At 40.1% G+C, this 19,491-nt stretch overlaps 1 protein-coding gene across 6 annotated transcripts in view; it reads left to right on the top strand.

Annotated features, from left to right (window-relative positions):
• Positions 1-5,109: 5,109 nt before the first annotated feature.
• Positions 5,110-19,491, top strand: part of PACSIN2 (protein kinase C and casein kinase substrate in neurons 2) — a 41,669-nt gene continuing 27,287 nt past the window's right edge. For 2 of the 6 annotated variants that reach the window (XM_027693524.1, XM_027693522.1), the window contains exon 1: positions 5,110-5,261. The gene's annotated coding sequence lies outside the window, so the exon portion shown is untranslated. Of the gene's footprint in view, positions 5,262-11,206; positions 11,300-19,491 lie in introns of those variants that run through there. The other 4 variants (XM_027693527.1, XM_027693525.1, XM_027693526.1 and 1 more) reach the window with 3 other exon arrangements.

The raw sequence follows: 19,491 nt of genomic DNA, 5'->3' as shown, positions 1-19,491 counted from the left end.
GTGAGATGCTGGTTTGTACCTGGTCTTGAAAGGTAAAGGTGAAAATCCAGTGAGGAAGAAGAGAAACTGGAAAGAAAACTTTTAATTGTTTACTGAGGGATAAATTCTTAAAATTTTTCACTCCTTGAAATAAATCTGCTGCTGTAATAGGACAGAACTAGTGGTACCAAGACTGGTAAGAGCCTGGGGGATGCTCTGCCATCAGCGGCGGCTGAGGGGATTGGGGAGACGTTTTTGAGACGGATTGACTGAAGGTGTGATGCTTACAAGTGTAATAAAAGCTGATAAACCTCGTGGGGATGCTCTCGTTCAAAGGTAAAGTAGCTCTTTTTGCCCAGTTCTCCAAAAGATTAAAGCCTGGTTTACCTCTGACTGAGAGGGCTTAAGTGGGTTTAAATCTGCAAGCAACAAGCTCTTAGTGCTGACTAACTCACTGTGGCCTTGGGCCAACTATCCAAATGTATCTGGCTGTGGGGCAAAGACGCTGGTTTGGCTTTCAGGGGAGCAAAATAAAACAGAAATAACAAAACTCATAAGTTCTGGCTTGGGCTGGTGCAATAACTTGCTGGGCAGAGCTAACATAAATGTGTGTCTGAGCCTTAAAATCCTGTTCCTGGTCTGCTCAAGTGATCGCTGGCATAAGGACAGCATTGTGTGCAAAGTTAAATAGACAAGCTCCGAACAGCTACAGGGAGTTGTGATAATGGCATCAGTGTAGAAGGAGCTCATTGCTGGGGTTGAATAGGGGGCTTTGCTTCCTGGGCACTAACCTTTCTCCCTATTAATTCTTTGACATGGAAGGAATGAATAAGATTCCCACAGAATGGCTTCTTTATGTGGCTTTAGGAACTTCATTAGTAGAAAAGAAACAGTGTTATCCCTAAAGCGACTTTGTTACTGTTGGCTTTACAATGGGACTTCTGCCTGAAATGTCCCTGTCTCCTGCTTCACTTCCTGCTGTAAACTCAGCAAAACAATGGACATTTCACAGAAGATGTATAGCCCTGCATTTCATCAGCAGGACGTGTCAGGCAGAGCTCATTTATCTGCAGGAGAGGAAGGGCTTCACCCTCTCACCGTAAGCTGGTGCCGTTTCTGAAGTAGTTTTAGAAAGAAAAGGAACGTGTATAGCCAAGAAAAGCTGTGCCTGTGGCCACAGTTTTGTTAAAAATTTGATTATTCAGAGGAAATAGGAACAGAAATGAGCATCTTGGAAAAACTGATTGTTTTTACTGAATGGCAGGAAGTTGCGTGTGCTGGACTGGATGTTTTTTCCACCTTTTTTAAGTTGCCATCAAAGCTCAGGCAAAGCTCTCCATAGAGAGCAGCCCATGGCCAGAACTCTCCCAGTTGGTGTAATGACATGGATACCTTTACCAGTGACAGAGAGTCATCTCTGCCTTAACTGTTCTCAAATTTTATGCCTATTAAAAGCACATTCACATCTGACATAATCATGCTGTGAAAGATAAAGTTTTGGAGAATATGAAACTCATTAAAAACAGTGATGTGAAAAATGAGGAGATAATAAAGAATATTTCAGACAGGAACATGTCTTGTCTTTGAAGGGTTCATTCTCAGTGAAAGTTGGGCAGTGAAACAGTGAAATTGCTTGATTTGAGTGCAATTAAATTTCATAATCTATAATTCTTTGTCATTGGCTGGCTTATATAGTCACTAATGGCATTACATTTCCAATCCAAACATGGTTCAGGATTTAAATTTACATTTAAAGTTGTAAATAAAGATGTATAACACCTGGACTTCCTCAGCAAGAGGGAAACATTTTGGAGAGAATGCTGAAATGTTATTGCAACAGTCAAGAAACACAAATAAAATTTGTTCTGGGTGAAGCCAAGAGACAGAATTTCCTTACAGAGAAAGTACTCATGCCTGAAAGGACACATGGAATTTCTGAGGACAGCAGAAGAAACAAGAAGCATATTTAAAAATAGATTGTGTTAAAAGTAAAAATAACCGTGGGATACTTATCTAAAATAAGAGAGGAATTTTTTTTTCCCCAGAAACTTCCTGTCCTGTTCCTAACAGTCTGAATCAAATGCCCACCAGAGCTGGAGTGACTGTCAGCTGTTCTTCTAAGAAAAAGATTGAGATAAGCTTTCTCAGGATGTCACATTTTTAATAGAACTGGAAGTGCATTTTAATATTCTGATTTAATATTTTAATTATTTAATGATGACATTTTAATGGTTTAATATTTTTAATATTGAGGGAAATATAAAAATACTAAAATCAAAGTGATTAATATGTTAAAGTGTGACTCACTCCATCAGAAAATTATTTATGGCATCATAATAGTGTCATCATGCTGGGAGCTTGCATCACTGATGATAGATATAACGAGACCACTAATCTCTTTTAATTCACTACAAGAAAAGCTGAAGTGTTTGAATATACATAAAGTTACTTTACATTTTATAAGTTGAAAGAAATAGGACTTTATTAAGCACTGAGGTATATTTCCCCAAGCAGGTTTTCCAGTGCATATATATATTTATTCAGTGCATGTAGCCTCAAGCAATGTATATATTTAGACATACATTAAACTGTGTTACTATAAGTAATGAAGTCAAATTACACCAACATGTGTAGTAACCTCAATGCAGCCAAATTCACAGGAGGAGCAGTAGTGTTGATCCAAAAAGTGCCCTAAGATGACTCTAAAAATTGTGTCAAATGGTACATTTGGAAAAGGAGCCAAAAACCCCTGACAGTTAAAAATGTGTTTTTAAAATTTTGATAGTGGTTATCATCTTGATTGGCTTCCAAAGGTGTCTGATCACTTTTCAGCTAAGTGTGAAAAAAAAAAAAGGATAGAAAAAATCTTGCAAGCAGAAAAGAATATTTTTTTTCCAATTAATAGTCCTGCCTTTACCTCTTTATCTTCAAAATTATAATTTCATAGCATTTATAAATATGTTTCATGGCAGTTGCTAATTGATTTATGAAGACGTTTAAGTGAAAAACTGGAAAATCATTATCTCATGTTGTATTAAAATCTGAATCCAGTTGTTAGTGTAAAAAATGTTGTGTGAATCCTTAATTTCTGATCATCCTCCATTCCTTTGGAAGGCAGTTCAAGTTCCATGCGAAGAAGACTCCCAAAATAACATGCTGTGACACAAGGGCTGAACTTACTGTACCTATATTTGTGTGTGTATATATATTACATACATTTATATTATATACATATATATTACACATATATATAACATATATATATATAAAGTATAGTAAGTATATATATGGAAACACAGCAAAATGTATGTAAATACAGTAATAAATTATATATTATTTATATGCACATATTATAATGTAACAGGTATAATTATACATTATATATGTATATATAGATATATCTGTATATAGATATATCTATATATATCTATATATATATATAAAATATCTATATAAAATGTGTGAGCAGCACACTGGGCCTAACAAAGTCGATGCTGGTTTAAGTCCTGTCCTCTGCCAAGCTGGAATTCCCTTTCCTGGGAGGATGAACTCAGTCCTAGCAGGGAGCGCTGTGATTTACACTGAATTCCTGTGCTGCTCCTTCGATCTTGGAACAAGTTGGAGCATTATTTGACCATACAAAGAGATGAATGACTGTTTTGATGTTGAGGAAAGTCTTTAAGTGTTCTGGCAGGGAGAATTCCCAGCTTTGACAATGCTCCAGGCAAAACGGAAGCGTGATTCCATACAGAAAGGGCTGGATTTACGACTGGATGTGTCCCTTGTCATCTCCTGTATAACACTGGGTTATGCAAAGCTTGATCTCACATTTCATAAGGCACTGTGAAAAAGTAAAGTGCAGCTGTGGTCAGGAGTGAAAGAAAAAACAGTAAATTTCCAAGTTTCTCTTCTCTAGCGTGAACTGTGGACTTTCAACACGGGAGAGAGAGAAGAACAGGAGATTAGGGGAGGGAGAAATCATGTTCAACCTACAGAGCTTAACCAACCTGACCAAATTTCGCAGCGATTGTTAATTGCAATTAACTCAAATCCATATTTGAAGGACTTTTTTTTTTTTTTTACCAGTAGGTAAAATTTATCCCAGTGCTATGGTCTCACAATCCTACAGAGCTGATCTAAGTTCCCAGTGAATTTAAAGCTCCTTAAGTTAATGAGTCACAGACTAAGTGAAGGAGTACAGGAAGGCTTGGCGCCGATCCTGATCCTATGCAGGATCCTTCTTGCATAAGAACCGTGGCCAAGAGGAAAGGACTCTCAGGACTGTGTTCCAGCCCTGCCCACCGTGCTGTCCTCAAACCGGGCTGTCCCGGGGGACAGCGCCGGAGGCACAGCGGGGGTGAGGAGGGCAGATGGCAGCCAAACAGCAGGAACTAGGAGAGGAGAAGGCGAAGACTTTGAAGGGACGGCACAAGGTCACCGCGGTGGCTCCTGCTTGGAACTTCAAACAATCCTGGCTAAAACAAATATCCCCACCACGTTCCGCGGGGCTCCTGCACGGACACACCTGGATGTGTCCCCCCTCCCCAAGGTGACCCCTGAGGTGGCCGGAGATCCCCCCCCGAGGTGACCGGAGCCCCTTGAGATGACCCCGAGGTGTCCTGCGGGGACACACCTGGATGCGTCCCCCCGAGGAGACCGGAGTCCCTCCATCCCCAGGTGACTCCGCAGTGTCCGATCCCCCATCCCGAGGTGTCCCCACAGTGTCCGATCCCCCATCCCGAGGAGAGACCGGAGTCCCTCCATCCCCAGGTGTCCCCACTGTGTCCGAAGCCCCATCCCGAGGTGCCCCCATAGTGTCCGAAGCCCCATCCCGAGGCGTCCCCGCAGTGTCCGATCCCCCATCCCGAGGCGTCCCCGCAGTGTCCGATCCCCCATCCCGAGGTGTTCCCCCACAGCCGCCCCTCAAGGCTCGCGCACCGGCCGCGCGCGCACACGCACCCCGCCCCTTCCAGCCCCGCCTCACCCCCTTTCTTAAGGAAGCGGCGTTGATTGACAGCCGCAGAGAGCCAATGGGCGCCCCGGCGCCGAGCGCGCTCAGCCAATGGGGCGGCGGCGGGGCGGGGCGCGGCGGCGCGGGGCGGGCGGGGGCGGCAGTCGCGGCGGCGGCGCCGAGCGGAGCGGATCGAAGCGGAGCGGGAGCGGGGCCGGAGCGCAGCGCTGGGGCCCGGCTGCGTCCGCCGCGCTCTCCCTGTCTGGTCACACCCCCCTACACCCCGCGACCCCCGCCGGGCACAGCGCACAGGCGGCTCCCGGCGCTGCAGGTGAGGCTGGAGCCTTGTCGAGAGGTGCAGGCCGGGGTTGCGATCCACGGCGGGCGGTGGGTCCGGTCGGGCCGCGCCGGGCCGGGCGAGGAGCCCCGGGGACCTCGCGGCGGGACCGGCGGAGGGGCCGGCGCTGCCCGTGCGGAGGGCGCGGGGAAGGTGAAGCTCTCCTTGCACGGCGGGCAAGGGCAGGGCTGGAGCCGGCGGGGGATGACGACACTGGCTCGGTTCCTGTAGGAGGGCAGAGCACGGCGCTCGCCGAAGTTTAGTGACCCCCTCGGACGGCGCTGGCTTTGGGAGGGGGGCGAAGGGAGAGAGGGCGAGGATGGAGCCCCTACACTCGGGCGGGTGGGTTTTTCCTGCCGGCGGTGAAATCCCTGGGTGGTGAAATCACCCATTGGCAGGTGACGGTGCTGGGTTGGTGGGAGGAGGTGTTTCCAGGGGGGACAGTGATGTTTTAAGCGGCTCACACCCCTCTGAGTGTCCAGCTAAGCCAGGCTTCGTGGTCTTGCCGTTGCCGCCTTCTTTCTGGACTTTCCCTTTTTTGGCTCCTGGAAAGAATCTCCTCATCTCCCGAAACTGCGTGAGAGACAGACATCCCTTTATGTGCAGCGGGGCTACCTGGTCAGGGAAGGACAGGGTCTGTATAGTGCTGGCTGTGTGGATCTGTACAGCTGCCTGGCTGTCCCGGGCTGGACTGACTCAGGAGCTGAGAGATTCGCTCTTCTGAGGGATTCATCCTTCTGAGCCTTCACCCTTTTGCCCTCTCAGCAAAGGAAGCCAGGAAGATGCAGTGCTGCCCTTTGCAAGCTGAACCTTTGGAAACTAAATGTAACCTTGCAGTTTTGAACCGTCAGATTACTTATTAAATAGTGAGGATAATTTAAAACTAGTGCACCGCTGCACCTGTTTGTTTAAGTTTGATCCTTTCCACCTGACCCAGACTGGGGTGAAAAATGAGCCTTTGGATGTGTTACTTTTGTTTTCTTCTGTTGTGTTCCACAGCCCCCGAAAGACTTCTTAAAAGGTTGCCATGAGACTCTTTTCTCTTGCTTTTGTGGGGGGAGGATCCCCTTCTGCTAATTGGGATCTAATTCCAGCATTTGTTCAGCACTTTTCTGAAAACAAAACCTTCCCACTGCTTTTAAAAGTTAAAACAATGATAGTGCATTATATATAGTCATAGTGAAGACTGCATTATGTAAACAACTGGGCTTTAGTGCAACAAAAGGATCATTCTCGTGTGTCTGTGACACGAGACTGATAGAAAACACTGTTTTGTTGCTTCCTTGGGCGGGGGGACACACAGGACATGATGACTTAAAGGTGAGAGGCACCTCAAGCAGTTTGCCAGCTGTATTTCAGATGGGCAAAACTCCTTAATTGCATTCTTCACTATTAAGGTTATTAACACCGAGGGCTAATGTGCTGACTCTTCTATACCTGTACCTGCCTGAAATGGTGTTTTGTCAAACTTGCATTTTGCCTTCGAAGGTAATAGTTATATTCTTCCAGTTATGACTGTAAAAAGTGTGTAATGTCTATTTAGCACAGTGCAGCATCATTTTGGAGGTCTCTGATCACAATATACCCCAGCTTGGGTATGGTGAGGAGTGCAGCTGCTGTTCTGTGTCCAAGTAAGTCATTTACAGATCTGGGGTCGATTTTTTTTTTTTGGCTCAGGTCTGTGTGTTGTTCAGTGCCACAGCAGAATAAACATTAAAAACTGCCCTGGGGTTTGAACTGCATACCACAAATCAAGCAACAATATCTGTGTTGAAAGAAGCACAAATGATTAAATACTTTATTAAGGGTTGATAGGCAAAACTGTTTGGGATTTTTTTTTAGTGATTTTTTTCCTCATTTTAGAGAGGGTGTGCTGCAAGTAGGTGCAGTAATTAATATTGAGCTGACAAATTAGATGGCATTTATGATTGCTAGGCTTGGTGTTTGCTCTGTGAGTCTGTGTGGATGGCCTTAAGTGTTCTTTCACCTTTTTTATAACCTGTTGTAGGGTAATGAGAAAGCTTCTCCGTTCCACAAGTCATCTCTGCAAGAAAAGCTTGATTTTACTTTGTGGTATATAATTCATTGTATTTTTCTACTTGTTCTTTTTTATGCCTTTGATGTACCACCATAGTGACGTGGCTTTCTGACTGTGATCGTTGTGATCAACGAGTGTTTTTAAACAATACCTTCAGAAAACACCCAGATGATGTATTTCTTCTAATGGGTAGATGTCTGCTTTCTTTTGTTGTATCAAGGCACTTGAATGTTGGTCTGAAAATCAGTATTTTGAACCTGTTCTTTGACGTGTTTGGATGATTTAGGGTTAGACATGAGAAGTTTTGTTCTCGTGGTCTGTCTATACAACATATGGGTGCCTTTTCCTCCTCTAGAGCTGAGTGAGCCACTTGCTTAAAAATGTCCATCTGTCCATTCTGTGCTTCCCTGGCTGTGCTTAAAATGAGCTGAAGGCTCCTGCAACTTGAAGTGGTACAAGAAATTTCTGTGCTTGTTGCAGGAACTGGAGGAGGATAAAATGCTTAGCAGTGCTGCTGCCAGTCAAAAATTGCCTGTGCTTGTATGAATCCGTGGGAGTAATACAAAGTAGCTAAAAGGTAATTAAAAAAAAAAGGTGAAAAGCTAGTAAAAGTAGCTAACTGAGCTTTCTGTTTCTGAGTTGGTGAATGGTTTTCTCACTGTGGGAGAAGCAGGTCCTGGAAAAAGTGCATCTTCTCATCCAATGGGCCAGGAGAACAGTAGATGGAGATGGAAGGGTTGGTTGGGTTTTTTTTTTTCTTTAACAGAGTTGTTTAAACATGCATGTAAGCTGATACATTAGTGTCTTTTAGGTTCTTGGAATGTCTGCTTTTTAAAAAAATACCAAGATTTAATGACTTACTTGTTGCCTGGAATGAAGCCTCTCATGCTTGAACTCAAGACCAGTCTGTGAGATTAACAACTTCTTTGTAACACAGGATTTAAATCCAGTTCTGTCTTAATCCCCAGAACTTCAAGAAGTGACATTGTTCCTTTCAACCTAACCCCAGTTACTGATTTTTGGCTTGACTTAATGTAATGATGGATTGTTCCCAGGAGATGAAAAGGAAGAAAGCAGGAAATAACTGTGATGTAACTGTACTGAGATAAACCCACTTAAGGATTCTGAGTCTGTGGTTGAATAAATGACATATTTAATATGAATGTTACCTGGCTGATTGACCCACTGGGGTCGACAACCTGGAGTTGATGGTAAATTCTGTTGTATTCTGGGATCTACAGTTGTGTCACGAGGCTTTAATGTTGTTCCTTTGTGTGTTATCCAAGGTGCCTTTTTTGGGGGAAGGGAACAGTCCAGATTTCTCTGATAATGTTGGTCCCTGGAGTGTGGGTGATTCTGCTGAGCTTGTGTGTGTGGGTAGAGCCCTGTGATCCTTGGTGGACAGGATGTGTCAATATTTGAGAAAGCACCAGCCCTAATTAGTAAATAGGAGTAGAAGTGGCCTGGCTGTTGCAACCCTGCACAGTAATGGGCTCTGAAACAAAAAGAAAACGTCTCTCAGGCTTCAAATTAGGTGGTTTGGTTCAACTTTTACAACATGCAAATATTTAAAAGCTGTTCTGGTGTACAGAAGGTATTGTAAATATTTTGGTAATAATGGAAACCTGTATCTTGCATTGTTTGGCTTTGGGTCAGTGCATGTTGTTAACCCTTTTTTGGACTCTGCTTTGAGTTAAGAATTAATTACAAGGCATCTCCAGACCAACTATTTTAAACAACCTTCTGTGCCTTTTATCACATACTCTAAACCAGTGAATGACAAACCAGAGTACAATACAACAAAATACAGCAAAATGTACAGTACAATACAGTACAATACAGCAAAAATGGTGGGGACAAGAACAGTTTATCAAATCATATTATTAAATACTTCTTCCAAACAGTTTTACTGCAACAAAGGCTGCATTTTATGTAATCTCTTGACATAAAACTTATAGATGTGATGTAGATGCAGACTGTGAAGTGAAAAGAATATGACAAAGAATATAATAAGCTTGTGTGTTTGTTGTTTTCCTAGTTTCTGACTTAACATGTTAAATAAAGGGTGCAGGGTGAATATGCTTAATGTGTCCTGTAATGGGTAGTACAGATTTCAATAAATGGTCTGCCATGAGTCATAGGACAAACAGGACATCTCTGTAGTTTGACTTATGGCTCCCATCCTCTGCCTTAATAGAGGCTTTCCTGGCAAATTGACAGATCCTTGGATCCCTGCTGAGTGGAGCAGTGCTGCTTTCTTGTTGGGAGAAATGATAAATCTGTGATAATATTGATAATATGTTAAATGCCATGTTAGGATGTTGTCACTGTATTGGATATTAAATTCCACACCAGTGTCAGAGCTGGGAAAGGGAAGCATGGAACACCCATCAGTGGGACCAAAGGATTCCAGGATAATGTGGCATTTTCCTTCAAGCAGCAGCAGCTGCAGGAGCAGCTGAGAGCTCTGTGTTGTCGGGTGTGTATTGGTGGTCTCTGTTAGATACCAGTAAGAGCCGTTGGAAGATGTTCCAGAATGTCTGGGGAGTGCCAGTGTTCCTTAAAGCAGCTGATATTTCAAATATTATTGCAGAAGTGTCACCACTCCTTTCTTGGCCACTTAGTCCTCTCTACCTCCATTATAACCCCACACAAACTCTTCACTCATGGGACATGTGCAGTGAATTTCAGTGGTGTTGAACGGGCTGGATTTATGTTCCCAAAGGCAAAAATTTAATCTCTTACTTGTGTGCTTGCACATTAACAATGAAAATACCTTTTTGCCTGTCTTTTTAGGGTCTCAGACTTTGTGTGTTGTCTGTGCACTTGCTTATTCTTTGTGTTAGCAAAACATCTTGTAACTAGTTAAACCAGCTCGGAAGTTTGTTTGTGTGACTTCTACTCACCAGTGATAATCAGGATGTAATAAAGTAAGGAAAATGGAGTGTGTATAAATACAATTTATACATAAATTGTTGCTCATGCTGGCAGCTGAAGTTGTGCTACGTGAGCTGCTCAAATACAACTTACTGACTCAAGGCTCTACCCTCAAACTCTTTATAGTTCAGCAAATTGAAGATGTGCTTAAATTTATGGTCCTTGATTTTTACCAATTTTAAATGCACGGGTGAATAGATAATAAGTATCAAATCTTCTTAAATTCATAAATGTAAATGTGAACTTGCTGGGTTTTTCTTGATTTTTTTGCTTAAAATATTTTAGTGTGGAAGGACCAGAAGACAGTTGAAAGCGTTTTTAAAGTTGAACAAGTTCCAAGTAGAAAGGAGCCAAAAGTCCTTGTCTTTTAACTTTGAGAATACTCATTTGTGCATGTTTCTAAGGTATAATGCTGTAATTATTCTTATGTAGTGAAATACTGTTTTTATAGAAAAAATCAAGTGTTAAATAATTTTTTGAACCTCCTAGCAGAATGTTTAAATTAATCTGGTAGCACATTGTCGTTAAACCAAGTTTTGAAGAAATAGCTTTGAATTCCAGTTCAAATACTTAACTTTCAAAATTTGTGGAAAGAATCAAGTTGTGTTTTTAGAATGTTCTTATTTTTCCCCCTTTTTTTTTTTCCCCTCCCAGGGTAAAATCTGGGTCTACACAAAACCCATGCCAGCTCTCTTATTTCGTAGACTGGAAAAGCTACTTATTGTAACCTGTTTTTGTTTGGTTTTTCTTTTTTTTTTTCTTTTTTTTTCGCTTCTTTTTTTCCTTTTTTTCCCCACCCTTTTTTTTTAGAATTAGTGGAATTCTAGAAGTAGAATTAACTGGATTCTTCTGTTACTTTTCTAAGCCCGATCTGCTTTCTTCGCTTTTCTCAGTAAAGTACTATTCCACCTGTTTTTTTTTTTTTTTGAAGCAGGTGCTCAGATTGGCCAGCAGAGAACATTTTAGCAGACAGAACACTATTGCAGGACATTTTGTGCTGTTCTTTGCTTAATTGCTCCCTTCACTGGATATCGTGAATATCTTGTCTGTTATTGAGGTGGGACCCAATTTATTATTTATCTTTGTAAACACAAATTTGAGGAGATTAAAAGACAGTCCATGTAGTTTTAACGGATCTGCAGGTGAACCTTAAAAATGATTTGAAATTATATTTGATCTTAAAATTGGTTTGAATTTGGCTAAGAAATCCTTTGTCCAAAGTAGTATTAAAGCAGCTGCTTTGCTTGTAGTGTCCCTGTATCAGAGAGCAACATGTGGGTTTAGTCTGTATCAAATGACTGTATTTTTAGCACTTGGTTTAGAGGCTATTCCATAATTCCTAGTAGAATGTAAATCCTGTGGGTGGTGTGAGTATCATGAATGGTGCAAATGTTGATCATTGTCAAGACCAGTAACTGATAAACACAAAGAGATAAAGCAAATACCATGCCTTGATTCTGAATTTATTTTGGGTTCTGCAAGACAACCTATAGGTTTCTTTGCTTTAGACTTTGATCAGGCTGATAAAATGTGATGTATTCTCCAGTTATCTGGGGTTTTTCATTGTGGAGAAACTAAAACTGGAACAGGAGATTCCCCTTTATCCCTCCTCCCCTCTCCTGCCAAAGAGGCCACATAGGAAGCACCTTTGTTCGTGCTTGTTCTTAGGTATTGCAGAGACATTTTGTGTAATTGTAATTAAGGCAAAATGGGGCTAAATTTAGCATGTAATGAATGTGCTGCTGAACAAAATTACTGGGTTTGCAGTAATCATTTTAACAGGTTTTATGCTAAAAGGGGTTTCACTGCAAAGCAGGGAAGTATGGAAAGAGATGAGCAGGTTTTCATGTTTTCCAACACATCTAAAGGTATTTTCATTGTGCACATTTTATGGGTTTTTTTTGTGCTTCCAGTGTTTATTTCATAAATATGCATAAAATACTACAGTTTTTGGGTGAATAACGCTGTCCAAGTATAATACCTTTTGATATTATTTATCCGAGTTGTGAATGATGTTGGTAGCTCAGTTTTGGAGTTAAAAATCCCATAAAAACGTTATAAATTTTCAGGGACGTGTCAGGTATCTAATTTAGGAAGGATACACACTGGAATGCAATTGATTAGGGAGGAAAAAATACCATGAAAAGCTGAAGATTTTATAAATACGCTTCTCAAAATGTGTTTTGAGTTTGCCAAGGGAAAATGTGTCACGTGAATCCTTGGATTTTCTTATTGCAGTGAAGAGTTAGAGAGCAAAGTTATGTGATCTCAGAAAGAAAACTTTAATAAAAATCTTGTGAAACACCCTCTATCATGCAATAGCAGTTGGCTTGTGCACTGTTCAACCCTGCAAATGGGGAGAAATAAGCCATTTAAGACTCCTGCTATTGTTAAATTGCTTGGTCAGCTCTTGTTGCAATCCTCCAGGAATCTCTGCAGTGCCTTCCAGAATGAATTAAATTGGAGCTGCTTTAGTTATGCAGCTGAAGTGGCTTGTGAGAATTATTGGAATGTGCAAAGAATTTTTTTACATTTAAATTGATTTTAAAATTTAATTTAATTTTATTAATTTTAATTTAATAGATTTTTAAAAATTAATGTAAAATGAAACAAATTTAAATTTAAGATTAAAAAATATTGCACCTAAGCATTTACATCAGAATCAGGATGCAAGTTTTAAATATGGAGTACTGTGAAAAATCTCAGTCTATCTGTAGTATCTGCCCCCAAAAAAGATGGAATGTAAGTCATGTCTTCCATGTATCCACCATCATCCAATTTCAAGTGCTTCACTGCTTTATGTAGCTGTGAATACTGAAAGAGGTGCTGGAAATGGAACTACAGAAGCTTAAAAAGACATTTTTATATCTTGTTTCCCAGTTATTTTTCTGGTTTAAGTAAAAAAATATCATTTTGGGTGAAAGACAAGTACAAGTAGGGATTTGACATGCACACGTCAAATGCATCAAATGAAAATGGAATAATTGGAAGTTTTAGCTAAAGCTTAAATATTCAAGAAGTTACCTGCTTGAAAATTCACTTCACAATTTGTTATTGAATTTCTTCTGATGTTTCCTAGAGTTTCAAACTTGATACAGAATTCCTGATTATCTGTGTTGAGCTGCTGAAGAGTCACTTAGTAACTTGCATCCAGATCCTGAAATCATCGAATATATTCTTGGGATATTCCTATTGAAATACCCTGACTAGAGGACTGGTAAAGGTGATTTTAGAGATTTTGGGAATTTGGGATAAGCTCTCAGTGCCTTCATCTTACAGGCAAAAGTGCTGGCTTTGTCTTGGGCCCCTTGAGCCAGAAGTGTTTTGCTAAAAGAATCCTTTCTGTATAATTTTATTCTGATTACTTTGTGTCTGAAATTAGGAGGAGCTCCTCTCCTTTCCTCCTCTCCTTTCCTTTTTCCCCCCCTTTTCCCCCCCTTTTTTTCCCTCTCCCCTCTCCTCCCCTCCTTTCTTTTGGAATGCATTTGGGCCTTGATCATTGCTGTGATTGGGAATTGCAGCACTGGATTCCTCCTGCTCTCAGAGGAGCATTAAGCACAAGGTCAGATAATTGCAGAGTTAATAATTGTGTGACTGTAATGAGATGATAATGCAAGTGCTGAGGGGGAAATAAAGAGGACAAACCTCCTGCCAGGGGGTGTGACAATAAAACTATGATCATATGATAAAAACCAGGTAGTTACACCGGGATGGAACAGTTATTGTGGTGACTTCCCAATTAAAATCTGGCATTAAAAATGCAAACAGCTCTGACCTGTATTTTCTGTGAATGGGGGGATTTTTCCTGATTGACTAATTTTTGATTGAATTGGATTTTTCCTAGTGACAAACAAAGCCTGGTGAACTGTCCTCTGTCACAGGTAAAGCTCATGGATTGTCAGACTCCAACGCAGCCAAAAGTTTCCAATGCCAAAGTGTTACCAGCCCATGACAGGATCAATAAACATCAGCCTTCTTTGTTTGCAAATCGGCATTTTCAGTTGGAATTATAGCCACAGTTTTTAAGACATTATGACAAGTATAAAGTAGGTAATAAAGCATTTTCTCTTCCTATGAAATATACTGAATATTCAAATTTTATGAGGGGAAAAGGGAGGCAATTTGTTTGAAGGTGTCGAGAGTTGGACATTTCATTTTCAGTTTCATAAATTACAAGGTACAGAATAAATGCACATTGTTTAAGGAGTCAACTTAAGGTTATTTAACTCTTGAATACTCTATATAGCACATTCTTTACTAATGCAATTTTTTAGATGTGGTAAAACACAACTGTTTTGACTGTAATACCTATTTTCATTTTTTTGGGGTGACTGATGCATCATCCAGTGTTCCTTTTTTAAATTATAATTATACCTGAAACACATAAGAAGGAACATTTTGCATGTTCTGAACTAACCTCAGTAAATACTCCAAAGAATATTTTAAAAATACTTTTGAATTTTGTTCTTTTGTGTGCTCTGAGCTTTAGGAGGTTTTCTAGGGGCAGGCCTGCTTTTTCTGGTTATGTTCATATCAGATGGCTCCATTAAAGCTTTAAGCCTTCAGAACCAGAAGTGAAAAATGCCTGTTCTCAGCTGAAATGTTCTTGGCTTGAACTGTGACATGATTATGAAAAATATCTGTATATGTGGCTTGTAAATATTATAAAATCCTTTTATGGGCCATTTTTGTCATGTTTTCTTCGTTGTCATTCATTTTCTTCTTTATTTGTCTAAGCCTTTTTTTCCTGAATATTTCAAGATCTTACATATCTATTTTATTCTTTCCACTGATATGATAAAGATAGTGAAATGTGAAATTTATTATTCACTGAGCAAGCACATGACTTGGTTTTCTTATTCTTGGGGAAGCAGAAATCTTATTTTCAGTTCAACTTTTAAGGTATTTCTGCGTAATTGAAGCTTTCATCTTGCAGCTGTTGAACTCATCAGCCCTTTTTTAGGCTGGTGAAACAAAAACTCTGTAGAGGCTGTTTTTATATGTTTGTGGTATATAAACCACATATATATGGTTTATATGCACGAAGTACACGTTAGAAATCTGGCTTAAGCCGTTCCTTTTGAGTGTGTGCAAGCTTGATATTGTAATTCCGGGATGATTTCATTGCATTTTATTTTTGCATCGTGCAAAAGTACCAGCTGAATTTTTATTTTCATTTAACAGGTGATGCTGCATTTGAATGTAATGACCCCAGACTTTGTGGAGTCTCACATTGTGCAGTTTTTCAGTTTGATTGCCACGTGTAGAGTGATTTGCAATAAATTAAATGGCTTTAAGAAATGTGATCGCTCTGTTCTGAAGCTATTTGGGCCTGCTCTCCTCAGCTGTTATGACTATCACACATAAATTAAATTCATGAAGCAAAAAAGGTATATAATTCTACCTTTAGTAGCAATTGACCCTGGTTTTGAGAATCCCTGTGTAACCATTTAAAATGCTGAAGTTACTCAATGAAAAGGCAGTTTGTATTACTGCTTTTACTAAGCACTTTGGACCATATATATTAAAAATAGTCTTGCATACTTAAATTTTCAACAGTAGGGTTTTTCAGACTCCACTCTCGAGAGAGCACTAAACTGAACTTCAGATTATCTCCCTTTCTTTTATTTTTTCTGCCTTTTGACTCTTGCCAATGTGCAGGTTCCAGCTGTTGAAATGCTCTGCAATCAGTGATGGCACATTTCTTAACTGCAAAAATACAATGGTAATTGTGAGGGGAAGAACTGTCGGCTCGTGGGGCCTCTTGTCCCAGTTTCCTTGAACTTCAGTCCCATTTAGGTTGTGGAGGACATGGCTGACCTACTTGTACTTCAGTCAAGCATTAATTGGAAATGGCATTAAATGGTATAAAAAGCTTTCCTTTTCCTGAAAAGCTGGAGAAGGGTAAAATAAAAACCCCAAGTCTTTCTGAGGTTAGTGCACCAAAGTAAGCACTTATTTCACATTTAGGAATTCTGCATTTGAGTGATTTGTGTGTTTGGGCACATAATGTGTTCCCAGATCTGGGAAAATCATCAGGCAGACTGGGGCTGCTCTGCTGTGCTTTCTGTTCTAAACCCTTAATGAGATTAGTGAAACTTTCGAGAAGCAAAGGAAAACTTTCACCTTCTCTCTTGCCTAACCTGGATCTCATATGCCTCTTTTAAAGCACCACACTGAAAGCTTTAGATTTTTCAATTCCATTAGAGTTAAAATAGGTTTAAATGTACTGGCTATGTTTAAAAAAACCAACCAAACAGAAAAACAACAAAAAAACCCCCATTTCTGTCTTTGCTTCTCAAATTATGGTACAAGGAAGGCCATAAAATATGATCTCTCACCATAATATTTAAGAGTGACACTTTCAGGTAGCTTAGACCAGTGAGTTTGGTATAAGGAGCCAGTTCATTATATTTCTTACAAAAAAAATTAATTAAATGTTTCTAGGGAATATTTAACTCTGCAGGGTCAGCAGCCCATGTTGTGTAGATTACTGAGTTGTAAGTACAGGTCTTCTTGCTCTGTTGAAGTACTTATCATTTCAGGAGCAGAAAATTAAATTGCCCAGAAAGAGGAGAGATTGTGGCTAAAGTTTAGCTCAGATTCACTGAGCTGAAAATCTGTTCAAACAGAACTCAAGAGTTTCTTTTCTCAGTGGCCATGTTGATGAAACTAAGTGTTGAGTAACCTTTTCCCCAACTCCAACACAAGCACAGTTTAATTTTCCTAATAATTCCTTAGGAGCTGGATTCAGTTTGCTTTAAAATCTGAATTAATCTTGTTTAATCTGAAATATGAAATACTGTCACATGCTCTTTTGTCGTGTTACAGTATGGCATTGATTTTGAAACACTTGAACAGATCTTTCATTGTTCCTAAATGAATAATTGCTTATTTAACTTACTGGAAAAAAAAGACAGTTAAGTGTGGCTGTGGTTATTTTCTTTCCATATTTATGAACTGTCCATAAATTTTGTATTAGTTCCAGAAATGACCCCTCTGAAATGATGTATAAAGTTTATCTGATGATGATCACAGCTGGAAATGTTGCTTTTAATTTGCAAGACTGTCTTCATTAGCCATTTTTACATTGATGGTGCTTTCCCCAAATACTAAACTACCCTTAAATGTATTTTGGGAATTGAGGAATGTTGCAGGATGATTTGACCCACTTTTTGCCAGCAGGGCTGTGACAAGGAGGGGGTAACGACTGCAGAAAGAATTGGTAATAATGGAAACTACTGTTGAGAGCTTTTTCACAGCCAACACTTATGGAAGTGGTCATTTAATTAATGCTTTAGCAAGAATATACACAGTTCTGTGCCAGCTTTGGCTGCCCCTTGAACAAAAGCCGTGCCAGCAAATTATTCCTGATTTTATAGGTGAGGAACTATCCCAGAAAATTGCTGGCTTTGCCTCGTGGAGAATAATCCCCTCAGCTCCAAGAGTTCTGTGAGGAAATGGGACATCTCTGTACTCTTTATATGAAGTACAATGTAAAGTTGTTTGGTTTTTTTTAATGAGTGTATTGTGGTACGAGAAACTTGAGTTATTTTACTGGTTCTGGGAGTCTTCTCCTCTCTCATCCTCAGCAGTTTTTTCCTGAGACATTATATAGGATGGTCTGTTTTTCTTTGTGCTTTCTCTTACTTTATCCACAGTTAGAAAAGATAGAGTGGAAGACAGAGTTTGCTGAGATGTTGTGAATGCACAGATTTACAGTTTCTAACAGCGCTTTAGGCTTTGGAAATAAGTTGGTGTTAAGGACAGGGCTGAATGTGGCTCAAATGAGGTCTGTGAATTGGTTCTCTCCTGAAGTAAAGAACAGCAACTCCTCAATTTAACCTTCAGATGCAGGAAGAAAACCCTGTTTCACCTTAATTGAAGGGTTTGGACGTGCTTCTGTTCAACCCACATCAATATTTCATTAATTAGTATCACAGCCCTGTATTTCCTGAGGTGGAAAAATACAGCTTTTGACTGTGAAACAACACAGCTGTTTCCTAAGTCTGCAAAGTGTGCCTCCACGTCTCACTGAGATATTTAAAAACACTCTTCTCCACTTGTTGTAGGAGCAACAATCATAACCTTTACCATGGGCTACACATGGTCTTTCACACAGTAAACCTGAATATTCAACTTACAGAATATTCTATTACCTATAAAGCTGAATATTCGGTTATACAGAACCGTGTTGGGACTGGAAACCCTTGGGTTGTTTTGAGTGCTGCAATGTGTGTGTATGTGGGGGGAAAAAAATGACATTAGTTTGAGCTGCGAGGTTTTCCTCAGCCCACAGGAAGTGCTAAAGTCCAGTCTGATGAGAGAATTGTGTTGGTGGAAGTGGAGGTCAGGCCATGGCGTGCAGGTAGCACAATTTTCTGTGCCTTGCTGAACTCCATATGTGGAAAAAAAAATACCAGTTTATTAAGGCTTGTCTTTTCAGGTGAGTATTTTGCAAACAGAACATGGAATGGCTTTCAAAGAACTCTCCCAGTTGCATTTTTTCCTACCAGAAATGTACTGTACTGTGGCATAGCTGATATAAAAGCTTTTTTGGCCAAGGGAATGTGGTGTTTTGCAATGTTTGTTTGAGAGTGTTTATCATGTTGGAAATGATGGTTCTGGGACCAAACAGCCTGCTGTCTAAAACATCTATTTCTAGAATGGTCATTGGATTATTTTTTATATATGTGCTTTTATGGACTTTTTTTTCCCCCCAAGTAGATCAGTGTTCATGATTTGTGTGACTTGTGTGGTCAGATAAGTAAGCTGTGATATCTGAGGCAGGGCTTCTTGTAATGTTCTATTTGGCTCCTTCATTTTATGCCATTTTAGAACAGTCACTTTTCTCTGCATCTGCTTTGTCAGTGCAGCTGGAAATGCTGGTTCATGGTTTCTCTCCTGGAGAACACATCGATATTACCCTTGTTTTTGCACTGCTGTAAAATTCTACTTAAACTAAATATCCAGTGTGTATTCTTTAGATATTTCCCTTGATGTTTTACTGAAATAAATTTCCATTATGGCCACCTAATTCCACTTGGTAAAGGAGCAGTTATTTATTTTTTAAGTATCTGGGCACTTAAAATTTCTTTCTGACTAAATGCTTACCAAGTTTAATTTGCAAGTTTCAAGGGGTTTTGTGCTCCCTTCATGCTTCTTTGAAACAAACCCAAAGGCATATTTATCTCACTTTTATTTATGAATATTAAGGTTAATGTTTAGTTATGAATATTAAGGTTAATG

Source organism: Neopelma chrysocephalum, unplaced genomic scaffold, assembly GCF_003984885.1.
Source record: "Neopelma chrysocephalum unplaced genomic scaffold, ASM398488v2 Primary Assembly neopelma1_92, whole genome shotgun sequence".
In the NCBI taxonomy this organism is placed as follows: domain Eukaryota; kingdom Metazoa; phylum Chordata; class Aves; order Passeriformes; family Pipridae; genus Neopelma; species Neopelma chrysocephalum.
Note: the sequence above shows the minus strand (reverse complement) of the source record. Positions and strands in the feature narration are given on the sequence as shown.